Source organism: Lepisosteus platostomus, chromosome 6 (genome assembly GCF_059453375.1).
Source record: "Lepisosteus platostomus isolate fLepPlt1 chromosome 6, fLepPlt1.hap1, whole genome shotgun sequence".
In the NCBI taxonomy this organism is placed as follows: Eukaryota; Metazoa; Chordata; class Actinopteri; order Semionotiformes; family Lepisosteidae; genus Lepisosteus; species Lepisosteus platostomus.
Window position 1 is genome coordinate 59,379,351 of NC_142616.1, and position 24,397 is coordinate 59,403,747.

General features: G+C 36.3%; 1 long non-coding RNA gene across 2 annotated transcripts in view; it reads left to right on the forward strand.

Moving 5' to 3' along the window:
• Positions 1-24,022, forward strand: part of LOC148662017 (uncharacterized) — a 121,364-nt gene extending 97,342 nt beyond the window's left edge. For both annotated transcript variants that reach the window (XR_015939652.1, XR_015939651.1), the window contains one exon: positions 23,935-24,022. This is a non-coding gene — a long non-coding RNA (uncharacterized LOC148662017). The remainder of the gene's footprint in view (positions 1-23,934) is intronic.
• Positions 24,023-24,397: the final 375 nt, after the last annotated feature.

Below are 24,397 nucleotides of genomic sequence, written 5' to 3' on the forward strand. Positions count from 1 at the left end.
GTGCTGTTGTTTGTGTCTGTTGTACTGTTTTTTATTGCTGATTAATTCAATTTGACTGGTGCTGGAATTAAAGGAATTGAGGAAGGATAAAATAGGTTTTCTCCTTGATTCTTCATTGTTGTATGTAAAATGTGATGTATCTAATATGTATAGTGATAATTCGTCTGGGATATTTAACAATTAATAGGCCAGTCAATTATTAGATTGTGCAAACTTGAAAGGTGTTCTGTATGAAGAGAAGTGATGAGGCACATTGTATAAAAACTCCATTGTTTTAATTGAACTGTTTTGTATGCCCATTGAATAGTAATATATTCTAATCAACTAAAATTATGTTCCTAAAACAATTGTAAGGCATCATGGGGATTTGGGGGACTAAACAAGGATTTATCAAATTGACAAGTATAGCATAATGCCTCTTTTGATTTACAATCTTGTTTTCCTTATCTTAAGCCCTCTAAAATTATGAAAACCAACTATGAGCTGAGAATGAGCATGTCTTGAACCAAGACAATGTAGTTGTCCACACGGTAAAGCAGAACATTGTCCCATAATCAAATACCAGATACTGTAGCTTGGTTATTAATTAACAGAGATAGAAAATATTACTTTTGGTATGGTGCTTGATTGATTCTTGTCAGTAAAACAAAAAGCAAACGCATTAAATTTCATGAGAGTGTAAAATGGTATCCATTGCTACTTTAGTTCTCAATTAATTAATTCTCACCCCCCAATAAATGGATGGAAGTTGATGTTCATATAATGATGATGGATCAAAAGTTAGAGATTTAGTCCTACTGATTTAAGTTTCTCATTGAATTCTCTTTTATGCTTTATCTCTTTTATGCTTTATGAGAGGGTGGTTGGTTCAGACCAACCAGAAGATTGCAGTTCTTGTCTGAGCCCACTACCCTCTCACATCTTAATAGAATAGCTGATGCTACCAAAATGTCCAAATTTGTTCATTCAACATTGAGCTAATGATTTATTCAAAATATTTTTCACAGTAGTTTTATTTATAAAAGCATATGTGGAAAAGCAATAGATATCTGGGAACAGAACTTGAAATTAATGAAAGAGAACATGACTTCATTGAAATTTACAATGAGACCAATACTGTTTTTTTTTAAGGTCCAGACTTCATAGTGAAGGCAATTAGATGAATATGTATAGTATGCATATTTGGAAATAAGCCTTAGACTATCAGCGCAGCCAAAAAGCTTTGATAGGTTAAGTTAGCTATACCACTGACAACGTAGATTTATTGTTCTATGCAGATGACAGAAAAGCCTTGCTTTGCCATAGCTACTGGGATGTAGTAAAGCCTCTTTTCGCAGAATAAAGATAACTGTTTTATCAATATTTCCCTTCTCACAACTCTTAATAGGCTCTTTTCCCAGGGATTTCACAGCCCACAGATGCAGATAAATCTGGGATTATTTCCCTTTGGCAGCCTCAACTGAGAGATTCAAACTCTAGGTCTGTTGTTGTATTGAGGAGACTTGGAGCAGGAATCAAACCTGGATGTTTGTAACTCAACATTCTTGAAAAAGACAAATGCTAATCAGAAAAATTACTTGAATGTTCTGTAGGATACGAAGATCATTGGACATGTTGGGAGTATAATGTTTTTGTTACTTGAAATTGTTCTAACCTTAGAAAACTACAAGCAGGCGGAGGAATGCGCTCCTACAGTAATCTGTTAAATGTATAGGCAATTAGATTGATGAATAAGTAAATCTGCTGCTTACTAATCTTTCAAGCTTAGTTTGAAGACATTTGTTTAACAGAATTGTGTGCAGTTTTCATCCCAACTACCCAAGCTCCTATAATAACCACTATGGCAGGCTTATAGATTTGTTGCCTTTAGCAACATCTCCACAGGTACTTCTAAAGGGTCTAACCTTTAGGATCTAAAGGGTCTAACCCAAAAAATTAATTATTGTCCCAGAACCTTTATGATTACTTTCACTAGTCTTGCATTAGTATTAATTTTCCTATTTCATACCATATTGCCACAGAGAGGCATTGTATTTTTAGGACAAGTATCTTTCTTGGCCGTCAATGTCTACGTTTGTGGACCTTTCTATAGCTCTGTCACTTTTAATTGTCCAAGAGAGGACTAAATCAAGTTTCTCCAGGAGAGTCTTTAATACCCTTTATTTAGAAGAGCTTGAAATATCTAATGTGATTGTGTGCAGCAGGTATTTTCTGATTATCCTATTCATTTCTTTTGCAGAGTGGTAATCAAATTCCAATAAATAAGCCATTTAAGGATGTTTTTTTTTAATTACACTGCGCTGAGGTGTTAATTGTGTCTTAATTGATATATTGAAGTTTTGGAGTTATAACATCGTTTTCTCTGTTTCTCCTTTTGCTTATTAATAAAACATTGCAGTGAAAGTGACTTTTATTATGTATTATTTTTTAGCCTTCAGTATTTCTTTCAGATGCTTTTTTATGATTCTGTAGTTATTTGAATGTAAAAAAAGCAGAAATGCCAATGTAAAATTGAACAGATCATATGACAGAAGATAATACAATATAACAAAAATAAATTAACTAAATGGAAACTGCAGAGAATATAACCTCCTTTAAATAAGGCATTGGCCTGAAATGTTCTCTGCAATAGCTGAGACTTCTGACTTTGAGCTATAAACACAATAACCATTAAGGAAACTGTGAGGGCAGTAAACCCCACTGATTATAAAATTGGATCCTTTTGATATTATGCAGCTTACAGCATCTGCATTCAAAAGTAACTATATAGCATGAATAAAGGATGCCATTCCTTGAGAAATTGCTATCATTTTGATAGATGTTACGCTCTTCACAACATCTAAACAATACTCCATATTTCTGCAAATTAAAAATGAGCATAATGGCAATCACATAGCTTCAATATATGTTGATTGCAAATTATTCATATAATGTGCAGCTGCCTGGAATGTAATTTCTTGTCTTGGAGCCCTTTGTAAGCTAATAGTTGCTACAATGAATTAAGGATTAAAGGGGCAGTGAATATGAGCAAAACATTCCCATTATGTCAGTTTTTAAACCAGTGAAAGTTCAATTAAATCTTTTTTCTTGGATTATTTTTCTTGTTCCATACTTCATTCCTGGTAATTACTTCATTAATAATAAATACAATAACTACAGTATACTGTATATTAATACTTACATCCAGTTTTTATTATCAGACAATAATATATGTAAGTCTGGTAATATGAAATGATTTGTCTGGCAGTTTACAGCTGGATGTGTGGTGGGGAGGCATTATATATGTCAGCCATTAATGTATAAAGTGCATGTTGAAAGTGATGTTAGGGTTGCCCTAGGGAATGAGGGAGGTTATGTGTACGGGTGATCTTCTGTGACAAAAGACATGATATGTGAACACAAAATCAAGAGAAAATCAGGTTTGAAGAGTAACAAAACTGATGGAGACAGGTTTATCAATGCCATCTATAAGGAGAACAATGCATCAGATCTTATGCCATGTGAAGAACAGCAAGCTGATAAAATAGCCAGAACAAGAAGGCAAAGGTCAGACTAGTGTCACTTAAAATGTAACAGGGAGGATTGGAAAACATTCCTGGTACCCACCCCAAAGCTGTGTGCGGTGCACAAAAGGACTACAAATACTCATTTTAATCGTTTTTTTTTTGTCCTATGTCTTGCAAATTAACTTTTTGTTCTGCTTCTTTCATGCCTGCCATAAATTCTGTAATATTCACTGCATTTTTACTGCTGATTAATTCACAAAGGAGACAGCATTAGGGAAAGGAGAGCACTTAACGTACAGTTGTGGTACACCACAGACATCACTACCTAATGAGGTTAGATAGGGGAGCTGCATCAGCAAACAGACTGTAATGGAACAAATAGAGGTTAACTACATTCTGAAAAATAAAAAAAGGTCACACGCCTGAAGAAGACTTCACATCCTAAATGTTGTGCTTTTTTTTTTTTTTTTCAATGTGCAAGTGGAGCTTCTGCTGGTCCCATAACTACCGAATGACCTAACACAAAGAACAGACCTATTGTATACTGTTTGAAAAAAAATCAGGTTCTAAAACTACTCCAGATAGTCATCTTTGAAAGGGGATTTCTAAGGCATTATTCTCTGTGCATTACACTTTTCCATTCATTTATATTTTATCAGACATATCCATCTACTGTATGTAATTAAGATTTTGACCTGTGAGTAATGATGATGTTATACATAGGAAGCAAAGCAACTTTTGTGGTCTGATGACTCAAGCGAACTTTCTAATGTAGATTGCAGGATTAGGTACTGTACCCCTTTCAAAGATAGTGATTTAAGATTAGGTTTAATAAAACAAGCAAAACCCAGTCCCATGTTCATGATGAGTACGTGTCTTTCAAATTTATAATTCTGATCTACGCTGCCTCATAACTATGTATTCAATGCAGGATGATTTAAAAATGCTGCAGACTTTAAAATAATGATATTATAATCCCTCATGTGTTGTTAATCACTCATGGAGATTAATGGCTTTTTTGTCACTAAGCAGGCTTTTGTTTTGTTTTTCCCATAGTTTATTGCATTTCAGGCCCATGTGTTACCAAGAACTGAGGATACTCTTAACATCTTTCTATTTGTGTTTAAAATGCTGTTCCAGCATCTAAAAAGAAAAAAGACAAACAAGTTCAAAGTTATAATTGGTTTTAAGATCCACTTGCAGAAATATTACACATGAAGCCACCTCCTCACAGTCATAGATACTGTACCTCATAGTTCTTTTCACAGATAAACCTCTGATGTCACCACTTCATTGAAGAGATAATAGTTCAATTCACAAGGGTTTGTGTGCCAAATGTATAATTTTCACTAGATTTGCAATCCTTAACTCTTCGTAAGACAACTAGGGATCTGTTTTCCTGAGTCCTTGGTCAGGCAATGTTGCAAAAATTGAGTGAAATGAGATTGAATAAATGCCTTAGACACAAATGCATTAAATATGTAAACAGGTTAAATGCAAGGTCACTTACAGTACGTGAATGTAGATAGGAGCTGGGAAATCGATTAATATATTTGTTATACCTATAGAGTGCTGACAGACAGTTCTGAACTTGTACCTTCTGTACTGCAGGCAGGAAGGTTGCTAGGAAACAGGTGGTTTTAAAGGGCAAGATGTCTCTTTTACAATTTTTAATAAACAGTAAGATGGATTTGACGTAGCTTTCAGCCAGCTGACGACTTAGTAAATATTGGTCTACCCTGTGCTGGTCCCTTTTTACTACCCTTTCTGCAGGTTGAGGATGCAGTGGCTCCCTAAAATATATTTTCTGGAGGTATCAAGTAATCAAACTGTATTTTGCCACACCTAATGTAACTGAGGAGGTGCATTCAATATGCATTTTTGTCATTCTGGCATTCATATTCTTCCTTGAATAGTGAAACTATGAACAAGATGGTGAAACCATTTTAAAATATACATTCCATTCTTTCCCAGATTGTGATATAATTAATGATGTTCTGCATGCAGTATTTGTTTTTATATTTCTTTTGTTCTGACTGTTCTTTATATCACTTACTGGATTAGCATTCTGCTGCTTTTGTTTGGTTAGTTTTTTATCACTATCTGCCTTCAATGTTATAAAGGACATTGTAAACTCCATAAAACAGATATAAAACTGAATTAGTCAGTAAATGATACATTTATTGAGTTCAATGACACAAACATAATACTGCCACTAAGACAATGTTACCAGATAAAAGTACTTTGAAATACACAGCATTAGTAGATACTTTTCTCATGGAGTCTGGGTGAAAGGACTGCCCTTTACAGAACACAGCAGTTGGCAAATACCCACCAAACCAATAATGCTTTAGAGAATGCAATGTCTATTTATTTGAAAACACAAGTAATTCTCCTTTTACTGTTTTATAGACATGTCAACTAGTCAGAAATCTCCATGAGTCATTTACTAATTAAACAAATGCATAAAAGGTGCCTTAAATGTATTATCAAATTATGTTAGGCAAGTAAAAATGACACATCTAGGTTCTAAAAGCAACAAAGAACTAAATTCTGATAGTGTATGGGGTCAGTAATTTAACTGAGAGAGTCTCAAATCCTCATCGCTAATTAGACAGCAGCCACTCTGGCAGAGTACTAGTTGACTGGTCAGATATTCATGGAATTCCGTGCATGAAGGAAGTGCCTTGGTTACAGCTAGAAGAACATACAGAACAATGGGCCACAAACAGAGCTCAGGCAGAATAACACTCATTCACTCTTTGATTGACAAGGAGAAGAATACAGGCTATTACAAACACAGCTAAAGAGGCTCAACTCATTGGTCCATTTTAAGTTATATCTAAACGTCCTAACAATTTGGTACTCAAAAATGGCAACAAAACTAAATCCCCACCATCATGTTCAGTTGGTCTGCCCTGGATTAGACAAGATGGACAAGCTAGCCACTTTATTGCTGAGTTAGTTTCTTGTTTCTATAACATTAATAGACAATTTCCCAATTTCCTGTGTTACTTTCAATTGTTATATGTTGCTAGTGCAACAGCTCCTAGAGCCCACCTCAATACACGCACACTCCTTTCATATGCCAAAACCTGCAGGTCCTGCAAAGTCATGGGTAAGAAAACAGGAAAAATTGCACCAGGGTTGAAAGAAATAGAGATAGAAGAACAAGAGGGAGCACACCAGCAATAAAGAACAGGCCTCCTGAACAATTAGATGCTGTTCTTGAATTAACCTCTGATGAAAGTCAGTGTTTCTGACAAATATGTGTTTATATATAATGTGTATAACGAATTTAAACATTGAATTAACACAGAAAATGTGACTTTTTATCTTAAATATATACTTGATATGCAGAGTAATTGAAATAACTGTATTTACCAGATGCCATAAACTAGGGCAATTTACACACTTTACATTCAAAGGAAGTAATAGATAAGTACAAGCAAGTACAATGCAGTAAATTAATAAAATTATGATTATGCAAGCACAAGTAACACACAATAAATGAATACAATTATAACCTACTAAGCACAATAAAGCACAGTATTATTGGAAAGCAGTACATATTAAAAAAAAGAAGTTTGAGTGGGGATCTGAGTCAGTGTGCGTTGGCTGTAAAGGATCAAGCAAAGGTTAATTTCAGACTGAAAAATAGAAAGAACAAACACAACATTACTGGTGTTGAGCCTCCTTCACATCTGAAAATGGCTAAGCAGCCAAAATATTGAGAATCTTCTATTTTTCATCATGGAATTAACCTTTACCTGCTCCTTTGCATATTAAAACAGCTGCAATCATACACAGTTAGGGTGGACACTCTCTAAGTATCCCAAATTTACAGTGTTAATTGCAATTAGCATATTACATACCAATTAGAGAGTTGAAAACTTGAGTGCAATGCAATATAAGACTTACGGAAATTTACAGTTTGACAGACAAAAGGTGGTCAAGGGGTTAAGTGGGTCTGAACTGTAATTTGTGTTCATTGCAACGCTGAGGAAAAAAAGAAACAAAGGTAAAGGGGTATGTGTGAAAAAGGAGTGAGGATCTTTGGGATACTGTGAGATTTGTCCTTTGCTTTTCTGCTTCTTTTATCCATAAGTGAAAATTGTGCTGCACCATGAACCCCTGTAGGTTCTCATCTACTACAGTATGTACTGGACAATGGAACAGCAGTTGTGATATAAAGTCCTATGCTTAAGTAACCTGTGTTACCTGCTATTTTAGCTACTGATAACATGCCTGCTAACCCCGCCTGCTAACCGCTGATGCATAACGTGAATTTAGTCTAATTTAATGGATTATGGCACATCTGCTACTGCTAGTAATATGTTTTATATCAATAATAATAGTTCAAATCCCTTTTTCACTTAAAAAAACAGCATACTGCACATATCCACTATACATAAGCAGGATGTTTTAAACAAAGTTTTGAACAAAACCGGGTACAGGCTTGAGTTGGTAATGGAATACTGGGACAGTTACATAACCTGCAAGCTTGCAGAATGGTTAAGTTAGGGACATTTTTGTTCTCAAATCTCCTGGAAGGCACTGTGGAGTTCGTAAAAGTCAGATAGCAAGCAGCTTGATAGTGGGCCTATCATAGGAGCGTCTGCAGAAGTAGGCCTTATTCCTCTGGTGAGCATTATGAAAAGGCATGAAATAACTGATTATTCCAAATTCTAAATAAAAGAATTCTGAAATATTCACAGAGATTCCTCCATAAATGCACCTTATAAAAATGCATTTACAAATTTCATTTAATCTAAAAAGGCACTATTAAACTACTTATTTCTAATAATAGTATCTCAGCTTTTACACTTTCTGGCTTCCAATATGCTAAACACATCATGCACATTTTTTTCTTTCTGCTGTGCTCTAGTTTGCACAACTTGTTTCTGATCTGTCCACCAGCACAACCTGGAGACCCTGGAGCACAACCTGGAGTATGAGAATTTACTCCAGTTGCCTTTGCTGGCTGGAAAGCGGAGAATACTCTTCACAACCAAGTATTTGCATGCTGTTTGCCTCTGGTACAACTTCAGGCCACACTGAAGCCTGGAACAGCTGAGACCACAATGGAGACCCAGCTTTGAAGTATCTCCAGTTCCACTTTGCCATTTCGTCTGCCAAACATTGATTTCCTTTGAAGATCCCATCCTCAAGAGTCTTTATGGTCTCAGCAGCCCTGGCAATGCCTTTCCTTAACTGTCTACTCCTTCTGGATCTTTCTTTCCTCCTGGATCTTCAATAGAGGATGGAGAGCCATGCATTATGGGATTGTTTCAGTGCCACAGTTCAATGTGCTCAGAGAAAGCAGTGAAAAAACATTTTACAACTGGGGTCTTTCCTTGTCTAGTGAGAATAGAAATACTTGGGAAGAATTAGTTTTTTTACTTTTTATAGTATGTAGACCATAAATGATAGATTGAAACAGTGGACATAGAGGTACAATAAAGATTAAATGTAGATGTTAAAAATGTATTTCTGTTTTGTGTTCCAATAGCTTTGAGGTTTTGTATCACAGTCTAACCTGTTAAATTAAGAGTTTACACAAATTTAAAATGTAATTATGAGACTTTCTACTACAGCTGGTATGAGCAGCAGTCTGGAGACGAGTGAAAAAATCCAAGCACAAGCAGCCTTGAGCAGAGTAAGCTGAATTGGCTGGTGAAAGTAATACTGAATACTGATATTGAAGCCGAAGCCATAGTGAGACAAGCAGGGTTTCAAGCCACCGGGAAAGAGTCCGAAAATATAGGGAAAATTCAAACACGAGTCCATTGAGCAGACAGGATCAAAACACAAAGGCCAGTCGAGTCAAGGTCTTGGGAAGCACGTATCAAAGCACAAGATGGTGAAGTCCAGGGGACATCCGAGAGATGTGGTTGAAGACAAAAAGATGAATAAGCCATGAAAAACAATTTGCTTAGAAATGCCGAAACTCATGAAATGACTCGATGACTGAACAAAGGACATTGTTACTGCTGGACCTAAATACTGTACAAGCTGGGACAAGTTACCACCCTGATAGCAGTCTGGTGGTTTCGATAATCATCGCACCCTATTTATCACAGCGACTGGTGAGTTGCAAAGTGAGTGGAAACTCAGGCCAGTTGCTGTGGTAGTAGTGCTGTGCATGCTGGCAAACTGTGATCATAAGGAAGCTTACAAATGAGTGGAGGCCATTTGGCCCGAGTCGGATACATTAATTGACCATATTCCATATTTTGAATATGCAATTTTTCCAGTTCCTTGACTACTGATTTGAATGTTAACTGGAGCTGATTAAAACCATAATTCATTACCAAACTCAAAATAGGATTTATAAGTTAATTTAACTGTGCCCGGTTGTTGTTTAGCAGAGTCTCTGACCTGAACAACTAAAGAACCCACTGACCCTAAAAGGCAACAGGAAATGAAAGCTGACAAAAGAAAAAAAATGTCAATGAAGGCACAATGAAAAGGAATGCTCCCTACTGCACCGTCACCAACCAACAAAGGATATAACTGAAAGAATCTCTTGGGCTCAAAAAACAAATGCCTTTACTCTGCTGCACAGGGTTTGAGTCCACAAAAGATAAGGAACTTTGCCCTTCTCCTATTGTGTGTACTGAGTGCTGTTTTTTAAAGGATACAAGTTTAAAAAGTCAATGTGAATGAACCATTTTAAAACTCTTCCATAGTAATGCCCATTAACAGAATTATGTGGTGATTTCATGAGAAGAAAATATTCCGTTACCTTGATGAATTGGGTTATAAAAAAGCAACAAAAGTGGCTAAAAAAGTTAGTTTTCGTGCTGTTGCCCACAGCAACAGGAGACTAATTCCATATCCTATATGAACCAACAAGAAACCAAAAATAGAAATAAGATCCCATATTGTAGTACACTGTTTCTGCATGCTGTATGCTAAGTCTATGTGTGGGACTGAGTGCAATTGCTAGTGTTTAAGGCAACCTTGACTTCAGGTCATGTTTTCCAATGTGATGAAAGTTACAGTACAAAAGCTTTGCAGCTCTTAGAAAAAAATGTGATTTTTTATGAGTAAATTCTTGGGGTCTCTCTATCGACTCAAGCAGTAAAGACATTCACCTGGGTACAGTAGACGATCGTTGCGGGTTTGTGACGAGGACAAACTCTATCTCTAGTGTTGACTGTGACTGGGATTCATCAAGTGGTGGCGCACAATTCGCTGAGAAGCTCTGAGGGCAGGGTGGAAATAGCCAGCCAGGGCTCTTGACAAATAGAGTGACCTCTGCAACCTCCTGTGATGCCTACAGTTTTGCAGTACTGTTGGTGAAGGATGTACTTCTCTCCCAATTGGCATTGAACCTCCAGTATGTGAAAAAACACCATAGTGGTTCAAACGTGGACAGGTCAGAGGGGTCTCTTTATTCTCTTACGTTTGAGGTCTCAGGGCTAGTAAGTGAGACGAAGTGATAACGTAGCCAAAGTGACTTACATTTGCATCCATTTACACAGCTGGGTAATATACCGGAGCAGTTCTGGGGGAAGCACCTTGCTCAAGTGTACAATATTAGTGTCTCACATACAATGTCCACACAGATAGTCCCCCAGGGACTGAACCCAAGGGCCCTGTGCTGCGAGACAGCAATGCTAACCATGACTCCACAGCGACACCCATCGTCATATCAATTCTCTTAAAAAAAGGTTCAATTTACAGAAAAATAAAAAAGTTTCATTTTCTCCCAGCTCAAGTTCCGTGCTTAAGATTCCCATCCATTTAGCTTAAGCATCCTCAAGTGAGAATCAAGTGATTGTCCTACCATACACTCTGCTTCATTATCAATCTACCATATGCCTTTGGCAGTCATTACTAATTTTCACAAGCTATGAAGTTTTGCTATAAGGCAGAGAGGGTGAGAGGGATAATTGAAAAAGGTAATTAAGTCAATGGTTTTCTTTCACGTAACTGAGGATTCCAAATGTACTAGTCACCCAGTAAGATCACAAAAATAGAGGATAAAAACAGACTCATCAAATCATAGAAGACTAAGATTTAGTCCCTGAAATATATAAAATAAGTGATCAGAAGACAAAGAATCAGAGCAAACCAGCTGTAATCCATGTTCCTAAATTGTTATTTTGCAACTGCAAGGTGGTAGACATTTATACTGTGTACTGTACAGGATGTCTAAATTCAGGAGGTGACATTTTATTTTTTTTATTTGTTAGACCTTTACATGTAGGGGGCTGAGCTTTATCAAGCTGATATTGCAATTGCATTTATAGTGAATTGCCTGTAATGTGTGATGTAAAAGCATTTTGGGGAATATTTTTGTAATAGGCCACATATTCTGCTTTTGGAGTTCTAAACAAAGAGCGTGTCTTTTGAATTTAAGTCTTGTCTGTCTCTTCGTTGAAAATCACTTCCAAACCTTACGGGTTCTGTAACATCCTTACAGCACTAAAATACTGCACATTCTAAAAGCATAATTCTGACTGGAACAATTTGCACTTCATTGTTCCCTGATTATGTGTCACTGGAGAGTTTAGCTAAAACTTGCTAGCAGCTGGATTTCTATATAATCACTGTATTGCAGGTACAATAATTTTAATTCTAGTAATGAACTCTTTCCCGATTGATTCCTTGCTAGCTAGAGGGTGGGCAGTTCCTGAAGTGTGTATCTGATACAAGGAAAACAAATAGGCTTTTTCCCATGCAGAGATATAAAACTGCAATTCCTGAAAACATGCCACCGTAACAGCTGGTCTTTGCAGCACAGAACATTTCCAAAGATCATCTGTTAACCCAAGAGTGTAATGGTCATTCAATTTATTTTAGAGAATGGAAAATTTGAATTTGAAAAAATTAAACTTGTTATCATTTCCCTAGCTAGTGGAGGGTTACTAACAGATCATACACTTTGTGGCTGGAAGGTTGCCAGTTCATATCCCATGGCCAGCAGAGCAATCCTACTCTGTTGGCCCCCTGAGCCAGACCCTTAACCCCAACTGCTACAGGAGCGCTGTATAAATGGCTGACCCTGTGCTCTGACCCCAAGCTTCTCTCCCTGTCTGTGTGTCTCATGTAGAGCAAGTTGGGGTATGCAAAAAGACAAATTCCTAATACAATAAATTGTATATGGCCTTAAAGTGATCCTATACCTTATGCATTGCTTTTAACATCTCAGTGACTTCATTAAGTTTTGTTACAGTACATCTTATGTACAGTACAAATACATATTGAAACAAAGGCAAGTTTAAAGCTTATACCTGTTCTAGTAATTTAACTTTACATCTGTGTATTGTCCTTTTCTGCATTATTTGAAATTGCAGTTTTCCTTTTTTCTTCTTAGTAACTAGTAAGCTTGCACATTGAACACCAGTACTTAGTGGAGCTACTTCATTCATTAACTGAAAATAAATGTGTGTTTGATTTATTACCTGAATTGAAGTTACTAATAATGCAATTAGAATATCAATAAAAGTCAGTCACATGAAAGTAAAAGTGGACAATGAACATCTTGGGTAATAACCATCACTAGATTACTTTATCAAAACTTACTTTATCAAAACTGCTTTTAACACACCTACAGAAGGGTAGATCATTTTCACAAATTGCTTCCATAAAATTTTTTTGCAGCCTCTCAGATGGATAGGGCTTTATTTTCCTTTCAGCACAGCCTGCATTGACCTTATAAAAAACAAACAAAATGACAGAGCAAGGAAATATCAGAGCACTAGGCTTTGTTGGCCTATCAGTAAAGTGAAAATATTTGTGTGCAGGAGCCTGCATCAACCTGTTATCTGTCACATGCCATGACAATAAAAAGCAAAGTGCAGGAAACTGACATTTCAGTGGATTCCAACCAGAGGCCTTTCCCTGTTTGGAATCCTCTGCTGGGCCTTTTTTGCAGAACATCTTTATAAAATGTTAACAAAATTTAGGATGCTGTAGAAGAATGGCTGAACTGCATGCATCAGAGTTCCATTTATCCAAAAACCATTTGCAGATAAGAAGGTTTCCCTTCTTCCCTGGAGCAAAATAACCCAAACGTTTCCTGATAAGGCATAAAAAGATTTCAAAATCCATTTTTTTTATTCATTTCTTCATTTGAACTTACACTTTGCGCCAGTTTTCAAGAATGAAAGAATGAATGAGGGTGATGGCTTTTATTGTCATATCTAACCATATCTTAGAAGTCATTTATGTCATTTCTCTAATTTGTATCTCACTTACCTAACAGATAAGGATTTATCATTTTGCTGTTTTTATATTTTTTGGAGGGGGGAAGGCTTCTGGAACATAATGAATATTCTTCATGTTAGTACAGACCCCAAAACCTTTTTAAAGAAATGTAGAAATATAAAGTATTTAAAATAGTTGATTAGGTTCTGACTCCACTCTGTCCCCATAAGAAACAGTAGAATTACATTAACCATTGTTTCAAACTGTCAAAACGTTTTGTTAATCAATAACCAATTTGCATTAAAATACTAACAGAGACAACAAAGAACAGTTTTTTTTTATGTGGATGCCAAATGAATGTATTCCTAAGTATTAAAACGGACATTAAGTTGACAGCCTTTTCTTTGTTAAAACATCTAAGAACAAATGCTCCCTTCCTGAATTTGGGAGACTGGATTAAATCTTCATTAGTTCTTAGCACACCTCAAATTGTGAAAATGGACAATGTTAAATTTTTAATATCTGTGTACAGATTTGAATCGGGGTTTAGCTAGTAGTATCATGCTTTTTTTCTAAACCTTTTGTCTTTTCTCCTCGTGTTAAGCAATCAAAACCAAAAATGATTGGATAATGGAAAATTACCTTCAGGCCTGCAAAGCCATGACCCATATAAACCTGAAAATAAAATTCTAGAAGGCTGCAGGACGTGCAAGGCATCAAAATATAATTGATGTGTTTCATAGTTCGTTTTCTGATGTCACGCTACATTACAGAGAGCAGGTAAGTGGCACATAAATACTCTCAGTGTACTGTTAAGCTCTGATATTTGCTACTTTGTCATTGTTTTTTAAAGGTCAGGACAGGATGTGATGAAAGAAACAACATATGGCCACTGGGCTATGGGTTGTGAATCAATTTGTCAACATGGTTTCCTAAAATATGTCGAGTGATATAACGCTGGCAGTTTTCACCAATTTCCTTGCTTTCTCATTTCATCTGTGGACTCCTCGAGGGCATTTTACATAAACACTTATGATTTGCATTCAATTATGTCCTTCGAAACCGTTTTAATCCTTTATATTTTCCATCGGCAAAACCCAAAATTGAAAAACAGTGTATTTGTATGTCTATCCATCTGTATGATGTTTCATTCCACTGCAAGACAATTATCTTTGAAGAACAAATTAATTACAATAATAAATAAAGACGCATCTAAAAGAAGTAAGAAAAGTACTATTGCTGAATCTGAATAATAAAGATAGGATAGGAAGGTGATTTTTTGTAACTCAGCTCTGTTTAAAAAAACAAGCAACTATTTCATCAATAAGAAAGTGGTACTGACAGTTATTTGCTGTCAAGTCCACTTTATAGTATTTGTATTACAAAAATCCAGATGACAATTTATTAGAACATTATGTGTCAGCACAGTGGATAGCACTGCTGCCTCACAACACTTAGGTCCCAGTTACAATTCCGGATTTGAAGTGCGATCTGTGTGGAGCTTGTCCGTTCTAGCTGTGTTGTGCTCCCTGTGTTTGCGTGGGCTTCCTCCAAGTGGTCTTTCAAAAGCCCAAAGATATACTAGCAGGTTAATCGGGTTATGGGAAAACTGGCCATTGTGTGAGTGTGTGTTTGTGTCTCTCTGCGTGTGATGCACTGGCATCCCATCCAGAGTGTACTCTACCTTTCGCCTGTTGCTTTTGGGATAGGCACTGACTCCCGACTGACCCTGTATTGTAAGAAACAATTGGATGGATGGATTATGTGTTCATTAATTTTCTTTGTAGTAAAGGGACAAAAAACAGGATAAGGAGAAACTTAATTGAATTAAGTGAAACTTGAATTGTCATTTTAGAATAATCACTTTAGTGTTCTGTTTACATTCATGCACAGGTTTAAAATAGATTAGGTGTTAGGTTTTCAGAGGAAAAGGAAGCATTGCCTCAGACTGCATCTCAATCAGGACTGTCAGCAAATGTGTCTAGTTTTCTGTCCCTTATAAAGGTAAGAGAGAGGGGATTTGTTTTATACAAGGTAAGATAGTTATGTTTCTGACAGCAGAACACACTCAGCGCTCACTGCAAATAGACACAAAAATACGGTGAGAGGCTTGGTTTCCAACTCAGAACAAAACCAGTGATAAACTATCACCTTGCTTCTTTATTGTTGTTAGCTATTGGAGAGAAGGCTGCTTTTTGTAAGAAAATAAGTCTACTGCTCATCATTCATAAGTCAGGCATTTGACAAATTCGGTACAGGAATCACAGCCATAAAAATGAGTTATAAAACAAATGCCAATTTCAAGCTGTGTAGATAAATATTAAAATGTGATAATTTTATTGAAAGAAAAAATGTTAATCATAAGCTACATCTCTGGGTCAAGAATCTTTAAAGATTTTATTGAATGTTTTTTTGCATGAGAAACTCCATTACAATAAGTAATCTGAGCAACAAAATTCCTTTAATAATTGGAAGGAAGTGTGTTAAAGAAATGCTACACCATTAGGACAAAACAATTTGTTCCCTGAGCAGACATTCCCTGAAACTAATTTATAACATATTTTCCCATCTTGAAGTCTTCCCTTAACAAGAACGAGAATTGACAGACACATCTCTCTGCATTTTGTTTGCTCCCTGAGAGAAATAAGTAAATCTACTGTTTTTGCTTGACCTCAAATGACTTTATATTTTGGCTCTTCTAGACGCACAGGGCCTTCCACATCACCTCTCTGATCTTTACAGTCCTCAGGTGACAAGGCTTCTCCATGAGGGAGAGGATCTAGGGAGGGAAATTACTGTAAACTTTCTCTGCAAGCTGTCCATGGGAGTCACTTCATAATTTCATTGTTGGCGCGTCATGCTACATTAAAATTAAAAGTATTTCCCAAACTGTTGGAGAGACAAGTCTTACATGTATATAGTATAATTTAAATAATTTTCGGCTCATAGACTGAGCTTTTAAAATGACTTTAATTCAAGTATAGCTCTATGAATCATATGTAGACTGAGTTTATTCTCCTTGTTTCATTGCACTTCTTGATGCTGTATTGAACTTAGATAATAAAGGCATCAGGAGTTTTTTTGTGAAAGACAAGTATCTCTAGCTTTACAGTATCTCAGACAGGGACTTACTGTATAGGAACTAGAGGGATGTGCTGTGTATTTTCATGTAATTTATATTAACAAGTGAATATCTACAGTATGACAGAATGAAGACATTTCTACAGTTTGGTGCCTTATATAGCAGTGCTCAGCACATCAAGTTCAAACCAGCTCTGCAGGTACAGTAGCAATAAAGAAGGGAAGCATTTGTTACATTCTTCTTTATTTTTTGTTGTTTCTGTCCTGGAGCTTTCTGACCTCAGGTATAAAGAATGTGAGTTGTCTAACAGCCTCAGTGAAGCTATTACAGAGGACAGAAGAGGCTTGGAAAATGAATGCTGCTAGGAATGGTTAACTTTTGATAGAGTTATAATGCTTAGCAGCCTTTCACGGTAAATCAGGCTAGTCGTTTCCCATGTGACTTGTTTGTGCGATAGAGTGGAATAGTGAGAGGACATCTCATGGAGACACAATGTCAAAATGTATTGAGAACTTTAAAATGAATTTAGAGGGGAAAAAAATGCAATACCCCATTTCTGCACAATCGTATGCATAAAACCGCAGCAGAGCCGTATAAGGTAAACTGAGTACTCTGGAATTTCATCATTTATATTTTGGTGTTCTGCTCTGAAGTTGCTTGAGGGGGGGGGGGGAAACATGGTTTGTATCATTTTTTTAATTGAAATTTCTATTTCATATGCCTGATTCACTTCCTGTTACTCTTGAGAGCATTCATTGTGATGCTGAAATGTAATTTCCTACAGTGAAGCTTAGCAGGGATTAGGTGCTACCAGAACAGCTTTGTGTGATGTAAAATACATTAAAGAAACAGTTTAAGAAGACTCTTGTACAGCCATATGTGCAAATAAGTATGCCTTATAATGTATTATACATTTAATATTTAGATTGTTCTGTGTGATGATACATATTTATTAAATCCTTATATTGTATGTGATAATTAATGGAACCGGACAATTTTGTATATCTGCATGCGTGTCTATTCCATGAGTCAGGTTTTCAGTGCAAGACACCAGCACTAGCTAGAAAAAGAATGCCTGTGCTATATTGACTGCCACTCTATGAATAATTTTCCCTGTGGGCAAATTACTCACTTCATAGTAAACTAATTAATAAGATCATCAGTTTAGCCAAAAGGGAAATTGGGCCAAAATCATTACATGAAAATTATACTCACAGAAGGATCAATGAGAATATGCAACTAGTCTACATGCTGCAAAGCACCCAAACTAGTAAGAGTAAAAATTCACAGTCGATGTCTATACGAGCCCAGTCCATTCATCTCAAACAGAAAGCACCACAAAAATGAGTACAGTTTATAAAAGATATGTTCTCTTATTTTGACTGTTGCATTCCAAAGTTTTAATACTGGCATCTCAAAGTGCAGATAAAACACTTGTCTCAATATACTCATACAATTAAGTATGTGAAACCTGGGTTGCCAAAAACAAAAAATGAAAAAAAAACACAAAACACATCAATTAATATCTGTTAATAATAACATTACTTTATTAACCCTTTACAATTTCTTGCATTAGGAATTATCTTTTCACATACCCAGCTTGCTTTCCATGAGACACAGAGAGAGCCTGGGGTCAGAGCACAGGGTCTGCCATTGTACGGCACCCCTGGAGCAGTTGGGGTTAAGGGCCTTGCTCAGGAGCCCAATGGAGTAGGATTCCCCTGCTGGCTACAGGATTTGAACCGGCAACCTTCCAGCCACAGGCGCAGGCACAGATCCTTAACCACAGAGCCACCACTCTGCCCTGTCTGTTAAGAAAAAAAATTTGGAGTTTCTTTTTCATGGACTGCCATCATCTGCTCCTCTATTAAGCTAAAAGGGAAATTCCCCTTGCATTAAACATTAATGAATGTTTAATGCTTTAGAAAACTAATCATAAAATATCATCTTGAATGAACCCATTCTTAATATCAGAATCCCCAAAAAACAATGTTTGCCATAAATACATGACAAAAAAACTAGATTGATAAAAGCAATTTCTTCTATTGTTCACACTAAGCTGTAATAAACTAGTTGCTAAAATGGTTTTGTCCAGGCCTGAAGTGTGTCCACCACTGTCCAGCTCTTCAGTTTGTTCTTTGGGCCTCACAGCATTTCAAACACTGAAAACGTATTCAAATTATTGATTTTAGAGCTTAGTGGCATTTAATCATCATGAGATCCCATTTTTATCTCTTTGCACTAGATTTATTGCCTTTCTGTGGCCGCTGATTAAAACTAATTACATGGTGTTTTGACAAATAAAATCAAATAAAATTGTGTTAAAACATCTTGCTAAAACATCACCAGGGAAGGGGGTTGGGGGCAGCATAATGATTAAGAAACAAGTCTTACCAACGAGTACAAATACGAAAAGAAAACAGAAAAAAGGCTCCTTCAGGAACCTACTGTCTCCTACGTAGGGCATAATTGACAAAAAATAATTGAATTTTAATTAGGTTAAAATGAATTAATAATAATTATTTATTGTCACGTTCAATCCCATAGGATTTCAAAGAGCTTTAGATAGAAAGTGAAACCTTTTCCCTAAGCAGTAAAATACAGCTCCCTCCTGGGTAACACAGGGCTTTCATCGGATGAGAGAAAGATGTTATGATTCTTTTACACCTCTTCCACATGTGCAATAAACTCCGTTCGTAAGTCAATGTTGACCACATTCAAATTTGGCTAACTATAAAAAAAATAAGGGCGTACAGATTAATTAAAGTAGAGAAATTCATTTTTGGTACAAACACAATAAACATTGTGTGTGTTTCTTAACATCTCTTAATTCTGTAGTATATATAAATAGTGTGTTTTATTTGCAGTCTGCAGAATGTGTGATTATTATTTATTTAAAAATTACCCTCTGGAAAAGCATTTCCACTTCCTCCTAGACCAGGATTACTTAAACACAACACCACTGATTGTGTTAGATAAGGTGGAGTTTACAATGGCATTCTCCACTGGCATACAACTGGACAGCCTGGAACTTGCCGGGCACTGTGAGCTTGCAAATCAGAAAGATTCATGCTGCTCCCGCAATTAATTCAAACTACCAGTAAAGCAGAGCTTATAGTGTGTAGAAATAGCAAACACTTTGACAGTGCAGGTGCTGGAGGAAAGCATGCCTCAACATCACTTCCCCCATGCTGGTAGAAGGGCTGCAGCATTGAACTGTTTTAACTGGAAATTGGCAATTCCAAATGTTGAGTGCATGTTAAGGAAAGAAAATGGCCAAATTAAAATAATAATAACTGGGAAGTACACATTAAGCCAACACAACTGCAATAGCTGTTTGAACTGTGTTTGTATGAATTTTATGTACAGCCAACCTGAATCAAAAATATTTGAAAAAAAAAAGAGGCAGAAGCTTATCCATGCCAACAACTAGCTTTTGATATTTGCTCATGCGTTGATGTAAAAAAACTTTTGCAGGAAGGTTCTCATTTTAGAGCTAAAAGGATTTCAGCAGGTGGCCAATAGAGATGAAATTTGAAGCCTTTTCCCTCATGTCATCAGTGAACATTGTTCTGCTTTTAGTCCAATAAATAGAAATTCTTCTCAAAGGTGCCTAAGAGGTTGAGCTTCATTACCATCAATATGGATTTGATAGGAAAACAGACAAATCTCTTTTTCTCAAAGGCAGGCTTTTAACTCTTAAACTCTATTTGCAAGACCTTAATACACAACTACACAGGCACCAAGAAATAACCAGGGTAAAGTATTATAAGCTAATGTGTGAGAAATTAATAGCTTTAAACAAAAGAAAAATCAGTATTACCTTCTAAATGATAATGTTCTATTTAGAATGTGTTTTGCAGTAGCTCCTGTATCAGTGACAGTACCAAGAGACTCAGAATAGAATTCTCCTGGCATTTTTATACCACGGCCATTTCACTTTTATTCAATGTTCTGCCTAAATATAATTTACAGGCCTATTTCATGGTATTTCAACTGTAGCAGCAAAAAGGCCAGTATACACACCTCACAAGCTCAGGGCTTGAGGTATTACAATAAAAATGCAGGGTAGTGTGTCACTTAACAGTTCCTAGGAGATCCCTTCATCTTGTAACTGCATGCTATAGCAGACATTCCCAAAGTAAAGCACTAATCCTTGCAAGATCAGAGTCAAAGGTTTGACAGCATTGTGAATGGAATGGCTGCAGCTGGCTGAGGAACACAAGACCCAGACTCACATGCTAAGGGCACGCTCACACACAGACAGAAATGTGATTTCTTTAACCCTTGCGAATCAATAAAAAGATGGATCTGGGCAAACAAAATGTCAAATCGAATCAAAACAGAATCAGTATTCTCGCCCTGTCCTCCTCTCACGTTGCAGAGAGCATTAAAATGGAAATAGCACACTTCTGGGTTTGTCCAAATGAAAGAGGATAAAAACAACAAAAAAGAAAAAATGTAAATATGCACATTCACCATCTGCATGGATCCAAACGCGACACTGACAATAACATCAGGACTCCCAGAGGATCTTACAAGCTGTTCTGTATTTTTGGGGGGAATTGCCCAGCGGAACATCATGATTGGCTGATTTGGTTATCTTGAGTCTCACAAAAGACAGACAGCTCTCTGAGCGTTCCCTTTGCTGGATTATGGTTCTTTTATTGATTTCCTAAATGTTTTTTTTCCAACATTGGAGACAGCTGCCTAAAGTAGCAATACTATTAAAAATAACAATGATAATTTATTGTTTTTATTCATTTCTGACTTTGAATTCCCCGACTCCATTTTTGCTCTCAAGCAGCTGCACACAAATACACAATGTGTATGTAAACAAAAATACATTTAGAGGGCATAAGTGACTGAACATTTGCAGTGGAGATCACGCAAAATGGAAATCAAGCTTTATTTGCTATAAAGTCATAACAGGCATACCTGTTACCCCAACGTCTGGTGCAACTACGGGAACAAATAAAGTTGGCAAGGGAAATCAAAATCTTTTTCTGAGTTAATGGTCATTTGATAAGCATCCCACATCATAAGGGATTGTATGCCTTTGCAAGTACACAATAAATACAGTAAATTATATCTCGCTCAGCCAACCTTTTTTAGACTATTGGCTATTTCATCTCAGCCTGTAGTGCATTTTCTTCTTGTTTTGTAAAGTAGATTTGATAACCTTTGCATTGTTTGTCAGACATGCAGATGAGCTCAGTCACACCTACTGAAAAGAAAGACAGTACTTACACCCAAGGGAGGCACAATGAAATGTAAGATACTTTATATAGTTCCTGTAAAAAGTAACAAACCAAGGAGAACCAACAAAAATGCTGTAGAAATTATATCAGCTCTATAGCAAAGTCCAAATGCCAAATGTTCTTAAATAAACTAGATAGAATAGAATTAGAACAGAGAAAGGGATCTCCAGATACTTCAGAGTAGGTGATAGGCTTTGTACTTCAAAAAAGGTTTTGCATCCAAATCTCATTCTGACAAGAAGTGAAAGAAGTATATATTATTACAAAATTTTGTGTTGTGCAGTATTTACATCTAACAGTCCAATCACAAAATGTTAACATGGCTAACATTGGCATCACTTTCTTTTCTCAAGTCTACACATGAAATCTGTGGTAAAACTGGCATCGAAAAATATTTTTATGTGAATGGGAATTCTATGTAGCATTTTAATAATTATTTACATAGGTGTGTAAACATCTTTCCATACATGTACTTGTTTAAGCCACCACATCTAATTAAAAAATCTAATTTATTTACCTTTAAAAGCTACAGATACTGAGTGAGTTGAGTTACTTTATAAAAAACTGCACATCCACTTGTGTGCTTGCAATTAGTGTCAAAACTACTCAAAGTCTGGCCTATCTAATGCAGCTTAACGCAGTTGAGCTGTGTCATCATCATAACTTCACATTATAGGTTGGTTTCCTAGCTCCAGACAATGGGACACAACGTGTTGCAGAGACAACACAAAGTGCTACTTACAGAATGAGATTTCCTATCTTGCTCTCTCCTACATGTAAAACCCTCTCTCCTGTTCAGCTTAGACTGCTAGGTGACAGCTTTATTAGAAAACACAGCTGAAAGTAGAACATGCATTCTCTCTCCCACACACAGCTTTTAAATATCTGACTCTTTGAAACCTCATGAAAAGGACAACATTAATAATCACAAGATCCAGAACCATTGACACCCTAATCTAACTTCAATTACACTGAACTGTCATATAAAACATTTGGGTCCCACATTTGACCTGAAAATGTATTCTGTGCAAGGAGTATATTAATTTAGTGCCAACTTCCATTGTTCTTCCATTAGAAGAAAACAAGTCTGCATTATGGAACAATGGATCCTCAATACAGTACTAATATTTTAAGAGTATGACAAGATGTTTACTGGGAATAGGAATTGGTTGTAAAGAAATGTAAGTAAGTAAGAAAATAAAGGAAGATATGCAAGACATAGAAAGCTATGCTTTCCATGTTCTACAAATCTAAGGTATACAGTAGGTCAATTACAATAAATGATAATTATTTGCAATCACAATACAGGGCAATAATTCCTGTGAGTAATGCGATCTGTTACAATCATTTTGTTTAGAACCTCTTTCTAATGTCCAAATACATTACTGCATTCTTATTACTGTATTATGTTAAAAATCAACAGGTGGTCATACACACTGCATCAAAAGTTTCACACTTTTATATCTGTGAAAATAAACAATGTGTGAGTACATGAGCACATTATAAAGTAACTAGAATGATAAAATGAAGTAATAACTGTCATACCTGTCCTCACCAGACAATGAGCAATCACACCAGACTCAATCTCTAACAACTCCAATCCTGTCAATCAATCAGTAACCATGATAATGCGCTATGGATGGCAATCTGTACCACCTGTCAGACTATAATTACCTCCATTATTTAAGACCTACATTTGCATCCTCCAGAACTTGATCTTAGTTCCTGGTCACTCCTCTTAGCATTCTCAAATCTCCTACAGCACCTTCCATGTGTTGGCCATGCTAGTCTTCACTTTGTTATCCTGGATTACCCCTGAACTGTTCCTAAGTGGGGGGGGGGGTTGGGTTTTGACCCTGGCTTGCTGTTTCTACATTTGCTTCCATGTTTCCCATTGTTATTTTATTATTTTATTGTGATACAGGCTACGATATTGGATTTCATTTCTGCCTATCCTTTACTGAACCTGTACTTGAATCCAGTGTCCAGCCTCAGACCACTTCACTGTAACTGTGAGTACAAAGGTCTATTTAGGTCTATTTGTCTTGTATGATTTAAACAAACTACTGAAGCAATAGATAAAAAGAATTGGATGTGAAGTAACTCAATCAGAATTAGAACAATATCTAGCCCATTTCCCAGGTCTTCAGAACATACAAGAAACAAATGAAAGGAGACTTTTTGGCCCGTTTTATTCATTTGGTGGTTTAGTAGTATAGTGAGTCTAAAATTAAATCTAGACACTTGAAATAACCCAGGTATTAATGAAGTTTGGATCTTAACAACCTGGCAGGGAAATGTATTCCAGACGACATCAACTCCCTGTGTAAAGAGGTGTTTCTTATTCTCTGTGCTAATTAAATTGTCTTTTAGTTTTCAATTGCAGC